Below are 7,788 nucleotides of genomic sequence, written 5' to 3' on the forward strand. Positions count from 1 at the left end.
CCTAAGGACATCACACACATCCATGCCTGAGGCAGGATTCGAACCTACGACCGTAGCGGTCGCGCGGTTCCAGACTGAAGCGTCTAGAACCTCTCGGCCACTCTGGCTGGCAGGAAAGTTCAGATGGTGGTTTTAATGGTTCCAGCGTTTTACTTTGTCTCCCTTTATTGATGTACAACGCGCAGAAAGTTCATACAACCCATGAGGAAATGTGAGAAAAGTTCTTCTGCGAGGTGTTGTTCAACTCGCGAGTCACATTAGTTCGAATATCGGTTATGTCGTCAAATCGTTTACTCGTCATGTGAATTTCTGCACTTTTTCGTTATGTGGTAGGTTCGTATTGATAACACCAAACCTCGTCAACCGTGATAATTTTTCCAGAAAATAACTGTCCGCGTTTTTCGTTTGAGTCAACTCGCGCGTCGTTGCTTTTGTTCGGGAGACAGGATGCGTCGGACAAACTTTTCACACGCTTTCTTCCTCTTCAAAATATTCAGCAGGATGTCTTGAACATTTGATTTAGAGTTGTTGCTCGATTGTGGCTTGCAGCACAACAACGTTGAAGCACTAAAGTCGCACACGCATTACTTAACATCGCCGGCACGCGACTGTCGAATGCAGATCTGTTGTTTACACTTTTTTGTTGAATTAGCCACTGTAGTTACTGCGCTGATGTAGCTCGTATGTCAGGAGTAAAATCAGTCTAAAAAAACTGTTCAAATGTGTGTGAAATTTTATGGGACGTAACTGCTAAGGTCATCAGTCCCTAAGCATACGTCTGGAACCGCACGACCGCTACGGTCGCAGGTTCGAATCCTATCTCGGGCATGGGTGTATGTGATGTCCTTAGGTTAGTTAGGTTTAAGTAGTTCTGAGTACTAGGGGACTTATGACCACAGCAGTTGAGTCCCATAGTGCTCAGAGCCATTTGAACCCTAAGCATACACACTACTTAACCTAAATTATCCTAAGGACAAACACACACACACCCATGCCCGAGGGAGGACTCGAACCTCCGCCCGGACCAGTCGCACAGTCCATGAAAAATCAGTCTAAGCTTTTTAGACGGATGGCGTACGTTTAGGCAGAACTGTGCAAGTGAAATTAGTAGCCGATAACAAAGTTCAGTGCCAAATTCAAGAATACCTGTAAAATGTGCCTGTAGAAGACACTTCCGGGTGTCAGCCGACTATATTTTATGTGAATAAAACGAAACCCTTATGGTAAAACATACATTAATTTTCAGTAGTTTCGAAAGCGGATTTTAAATTCCTTTAGTAATACAACTACTTACACCACAACCACACTGATGAGGACATAGGTGGTTGAAGTATGTGTATTCAGCTGAACAAAATTCACTACGAAGAAATGAAAAAGAGATAACAGTTGTTTGGAACTGTAACTGATTATGCCTACGTAATTAATAAAAATGTGGTTCTCGTTATCTGTTCACACGTTACTTCGAACTGTCTTCTTAGAATATGAATGCATACGTATACGCGTTAATCAAGAGAAATTACTTTCTGTACCTTTCACCGAGATAATTTTATAATTTTAAGCCATATTTTAATGATCGTCATAATTCAATATTTACATTGCACACGGTGGCTTAATATTTCGCCAGTGACGCACCTTTCGTACAAGCTACTGTATCAGAAGTTGTAGATAAACAGCTTATTCTTGTAAGAATATCTTTACATGAGTCTATAATAGATTTTCGTGTCAAAATTCCTTTTTTAATTTATTGGGCTGTGCCCATTCAGCGTTCTTAATTGTGTAATGTCAGTTATAACTATACGACCTTGAGGACAACACCCTGTCCCCGAGCCAGAAAATCTCGGACCCTGCCGGCAATCAATAGAGTGACGACTCAGTGAGCGACGTCAGCTCGCATACAATCGGCTTTTGGGTTTTTGAATAATACAAAACGTTTACGGTAAAACAAATATGCTTTTTAGTAGTTTCAAAGGCGGACCGGAAATACCTTTAGTCATACAACTACGTACACCAGAACTATACTAATGAGGAATTAAGTGTTACGAGTGCCCAACAGACTAACTATAGGAAGGACGCAATAAGTTGACGGCTGTCCCGCAAGTAGGCCTACTGATCGTTAAAATTCGATACACCTAACAGATGTGACACTATAGTAGGATCGAAAAGTGTTGCTGGTTTTACTTTGTGTGCAAATGACTTTGACTGATAATAGTATTTGTACTCATATTTAAATGCACTGTTGAATATGAGGCACCCAAACAAAAGTTTGAGAACTGATTTAAATGTCAGTTTTCTTCTATTCGCTGCTTTGTTTTCCAACGGTCTTAATTAATCTAATGTTGCTTACTACAAATAAGTACCGCATTTGAAGACGACGGCCTCTGTAATACGCAATCACGAATCAATTTTGCTTCCGTGTCATAAGTTATGTCATAGCAGCTGATCGATACGACTCATGAATATCTGTGAGTTGTCAGTACTGGAAGGCAAACAATCACAGCAATACGTGATTCGGACCGTACGCGGCTGGCGTGCTGCTGTTTAAAGACAGTTGGTCTGGACTTAAAAGAACTCAGTTGATTCGGTGCCAACAGAGTAAGAAGACGATGCAAGGTTTCAGTTCTCCCATATCCCAGTCAATGGTGTACTTTCAAATGGTTCAAATGGCTCTGAGCACTATGGGACTTCACTGCTGTGGTCATCGGTCCCCTAGAACTTAGAACTACTTAAACCTAACTAACCTAAGGACATCACACACATCCATGCCCGAGGCAGGATTCGAACCTGCGACCGTTGTGGTCGCGCGGGGTGTACTTTCGGTTGTACAGCAGAGATATTTACTCCGCTTTATGCACAATACTTCGACGACTGGGTGGAGTCCAGGCAGCGAGTACGCGTAACAGCACGAACTGCAGCAGGTGAAGAAATCGACTGGCTCGGTCGTCGAAGTATTATGCATAAAATAGAAGCAAAATCTCGCCCAAAGACACGCCATTAACTGATCACGCCCAAAAAACCTGAGAGACCATATCACACGGCTGAGCAGCTGGCCATAGTCATACAAAAACATTATGACCACTGCCCACTCCGGGCTTGAATGTCGCCCTGTGGCGTTGCGTTCGCGTGACGCGGTAGTGGAAGTATGTCAGCGGAGCTGAGACTAATGGCGATTCGTTCTAGCGACGATACGGACCATAAATGGGGAAATGCGCTGATATAAGGGACTTCGACAAAGGGCGATTGTTATGGCCCTACGCATGATAATGAGCATCTAGGAAACGGCGAAACTGGTCGGCTGCTCGAGTGAAACTGTCGTTAGCGCCCTCGGAAAGTGGCCGAAGGACGGCGAAGCCCCTGATAGGTGACAATGTGTTGGATGTCCATGCCTCATCACCGAACGTGGAGGTCGGAAGACTGCCCGCTCTGTAGAGCCGTATAGGAGGCGATTTGTGGCATTCTGACGACTGACTACAATCCTTGTGCAGGCAAAAGCTTTTCGGAGCACACTGTTTAGCGCACATTGTATAACACGGGGATCCGCAGCAGTCGACTCCTACATGTTCATCCAAAGACGATCGTCAAATACGGTTGCAGTGGGAATGAGCTCATCGAGATTGGACCGTGGATCGATGGAAACGTGTCACCTGGTAGGATGAATACCGTTTCTTGTTACGCCGGGTCGATGGTCATGCCCGGAATAGCCGTCATTCAGGCGATCGGCTGCTCGAGACACACCGCGCCACGGACGCAGGCCTGTGGGGACAGTATTTTGCTATGGTGGACACTCTCCTGGGTTTGCATGGGACCTGTTGTTGTAATCGAAGGCATCATGTCAGCTGTGGACTACGTGAACATTATTGCGGATTACCAGCACCCCATCATGCTAGATGTCTTCCCTGACGGCGATGACATCTTCCAATAGGATAACTGGGCGTGGTTAGGATTGTGCTACAGTAGTTTGCGAAGTATGATAACGAAATCATCTTGATGTCTTGGCCACCGAATTCGCCTGACATGTACCCTGCGGAACATATTTGAATTGCTATCGGGCTCCAGCTCGGCGGCCACAAGCCACCAGCCCGTAATTTACGGGTAGGTGGGTGGGTTGGTTGGTTGGTTGGTTTGTTAGTCAGTTAGTTAGTTACATGTTCCATAGCTCATTTGAACGATTCTTTCATGATGTGGAACTAGTCAGTTCACAGGATATGTATACATGATTAGTGTTAACATTAATTAGCTCATTATCATTTTACTCGTTCTCATGCAACTACACTTAAAAAAAACCTTTTCTTTTCCACTGGCTATCATTTTTAAGCAGAAATTCGTCAGTGGAATAGGAGCAGTTGTGCAGAAGAAATGATTTTAAATTAGATCTAAAACTTGCTTCGCTACCTGTCAGACATTTTATGTTATTCGTCAGATAAACAAAGTTTTTATTGCTGCATGTTGAACTCCTCTCTAAACCACTGACAGCTTCAACAAATGGGTAATAAAGGTCATTCTTTCCGTCTAGTGTTGTAGATATGGACGTCACTGTTCTTCTCAAATTGTGATGGATTATTTATGACGAATTTCACTAGCGAAAATATGTATTCTGACGGCGCAGTTTAAATGCCTAGCTCCTAGAAGAGAATCTGTGCGTAGACCTCCGATGTCACTTCCACTCGGAAACTACCTAGGACCTATCGAATCCATGCCGTGCAGAATTCCTGCTGTACTGCGTTTGATAGGTAGGTAAACACTCTATTTAGCACTTGGTCGTAATCTTTTGGGTCATCAGGGTATCATACTCATATATGAAACACAACTAGCTATTCATTCTCACAACGTAATGAGTGCTACCGACATGGGATGTAAAATTGATGCCATATTTTTTTATATTTCCAGGTAGTTTATGACGCCGTTTCCCTCAAGCGACTTCTAATCAAATTGCGTGTCTACTTGGTTTCACCTCATTTGTGCTACTGGATTCTTGATTTCCTGTCAGAAAGGGTACAATTCGTAGTAATTAACGGAAAGTCATCGAGTAAAACAAAAGAAGTATATCGCGTTCCCCAAGGAATTGTTATAGTCTGTCTGCCGTTCCTGATCTCTATAAACGATTTAGGAGACAATCTGAGCAGCCCTCTTAGATTATTTTGCAGAAGACGCTGTCATTTACAGCCTTGTAAAGCCATCAGATGATCAAATGCAACTGCAAAATGATTTAGACAAGATAGTGGCAATTGCCTCTCAATAATGAAAAGTGTGAATTAAGTACTTCAGGATTACAACTACGAATAACTGAAATTGGAAGTTAGCATAGATAATGTTGTGGCGAAAGTAAGCCAAAGAGTGAGATTTACTGGTAGAACACTTAGAAAATGCAACAGATCTACTAAAGGGACTATCTACACAAGCTTGTTTGCCCTCTTCTGGAATATAGCTGCCCGCTGTGGGATCCGCATCAGGTAAGACTGACGGAGTACATCGAAAAAGTTCAAAGGTCAGCTCGTTCTTTAGCATCGCGAAATAGGGGAAAGAATGCTACGGGTATGGTACGCGGATTAAGGTAGCAATCATTAAAAGAAAGGCGTATTTCATTGCTGCATGATCTTCTCATAAAATTTCAATTAACCAGCTTTCTCATCCGAATGCGAAAATACGAGGGGCGTTCAGAAAGTAAGCTCCGATCGGTCGCGAAATGGAAACGACTATGAAAATCCGATAAAGCTTTGCACAGATGTGTTGGGTAGAGTCTCTAGTATAACCCCAGTCAGCATCACGTCGCTCTTCTCATTTCTGAGCTCGCAGTGAGTGCGTAAAGATGTCTAGAAAATAGTGTCTGCCGCCAAGTACGAGGGCCTGGTGAGAAATTTCGCCTGAAGCTATGCAGCTAACATTACATAACTGTCGTGCTGTTTCTTCTTCAAGACAATTCTCAGCCGCATTCTGCAGGGGCAATGAAGATGCTCCTGCATCGTTTTCAAATGGAAATGTGAGATTACCCACAATACAGTCCGCAATTGTCTCCCCCTGAGTTTCATCTCTGGTCACATGAACCGCTGTCTTTGAAGACAACATTTTGACACAGACAACGAGGTGTAGGCCAGCGTGGAGAATTGGCGGAAAGCACTGGCGGCTGCCTTCTATGATGAGGCTATTGAAAAGTTGGTACAACGCTATGACAAAAGTCTAAGTCAGAACGGCGACTACGTAGAGAAGTAGCTGAAAGGTGTAGCTAATTGTTACAAGTAAAACATTTCTGATGTTCACTGTGGTTTCAATTTGGCAATCAATCGGAGCTTACTTTCTGAACAGGCCTCGTATTTTGCTGGCGCCCACCATAATAAAATAAGAGAAATCAGAGCCAGCACGGGAAATTTTTAGTATCCGTTTTTCTCACGCGCTGTTCGAGAGTTGAATGGTAGAGAAATAGTTCGAAAGTGATTCGGTGAACTCTCTGCCAGAAACTTAATTGTGAATTGCAGAGTAATCATGTAGAGGTAGGTGTATATAAGAGTTTTGCAGTGATTCGTGTATGAAGTGATGCCGCAGGACTATGATATGTGGTATGATATTTCACGCAGTGATGAAGCATGAAGTTCTGGAGATTTCCGGTTGAACGGTTGCCATCAGTTTGCGTAGCTTCTGCAATGGAACTGTGAGGCGCAAGAGTTAGTGCTGTCCTTCTCTGCTCACAGCTATCTCTCTTCTCCTCTTGGTCTGTTTGGCAGTCACAGCAGTAATTTGCAAGGATGTTCTGACTACTCAGTAACCTTCTCCCACTGAACAACATTCAAATTTTTTAGGGAACGAGCGTTGTGAACATCAAGCTTAAAGAGCGACTGATCACACTGCACGAATGCAGGGAAATAATTGATATTAGAACTCGTACCATCTATGGACTGACCTACACAAAATCTATAATTGAATCAGAATGAATAGCTATGGAATGCGGAGGAAAGCCATCTCTGCATCATGCAACTCTCCCCTCATGATTGGTCAGCGCTGATCCTGTAGTGCAACTGATAGACGTAATAAAGAAGAGGAGGATTTAGTAAAGACCAAGTGTCACCTAAACCTGTACCCGACATAACCTCACGACATAAAACAATGAGTAATTCTCGATGCGATTGCAGGTGAACTTCCGGAAAATTTTAATCATATGTTGTGTAGCTGGAAATATGGAAATCCCTGAAATCCTCGATCTTGGGACGAACTAATTGCTGCTATGGGAATTGACTCTACCTCGGATTGTTATCAGTTGCAAGTTGCAGCTCTGAATCTGGTAATAGCAGTTCAGAGCTTTCGACAGCTACTTAATTCCGTGACCATACGCCTGCCGGATATTGTAACGCGGGCGGCCGCACACTTCCCACCGGCTGTCACCATTAGCTTGTTAGGCACAGCGGTTACTGTGCTTTAGGCTCCACTTTCTTGCGCCCGCAGAGGACGCCACCGCTTACTCGTTAACGTTTTTGGAGCTGCCTTTGTCAGCCACCGACTGCTAGCCTCTCTTCTCGATGCGCTTTATTTCTTCTCTTTACGCCCTCTTACAAAACTGAAAGAGCACTCTTTTTCGTGACATTTCCTATATCATTTTACGCAGACTTGAAATAGCCAGAGGATAAAGCGGGGCAGAATATAATGCAGTTGCTATTCTTTGTTCGGACACACTGTAACAGGCGAGGAAAAAATAGAAATTTTTCTATATTCGTTGTTAGCTACCCATGCTCTTGCTTCAGTACATCATGTGGCTACAGTGAGAATGACCAAGTAACACAGGTTGCTCGTTTTCACACTAAGTTG

The sequence above is a fragment of the Schistocerca piceifrons genome, chromosome X (assembly GCF_021461385.2).
Source record: "Schistocerca piceifrons isolate TAMUIC-IGC-003096 chromosome X, iqSchPice1.1, whole genome shotgun sequence".
Lineage (NCBI taxonomy): Eukaryota > Metazoa > Arthropoda > Insecta > Orthoptera > Acrididae > Schistocerca > Schistocerca piceifrons.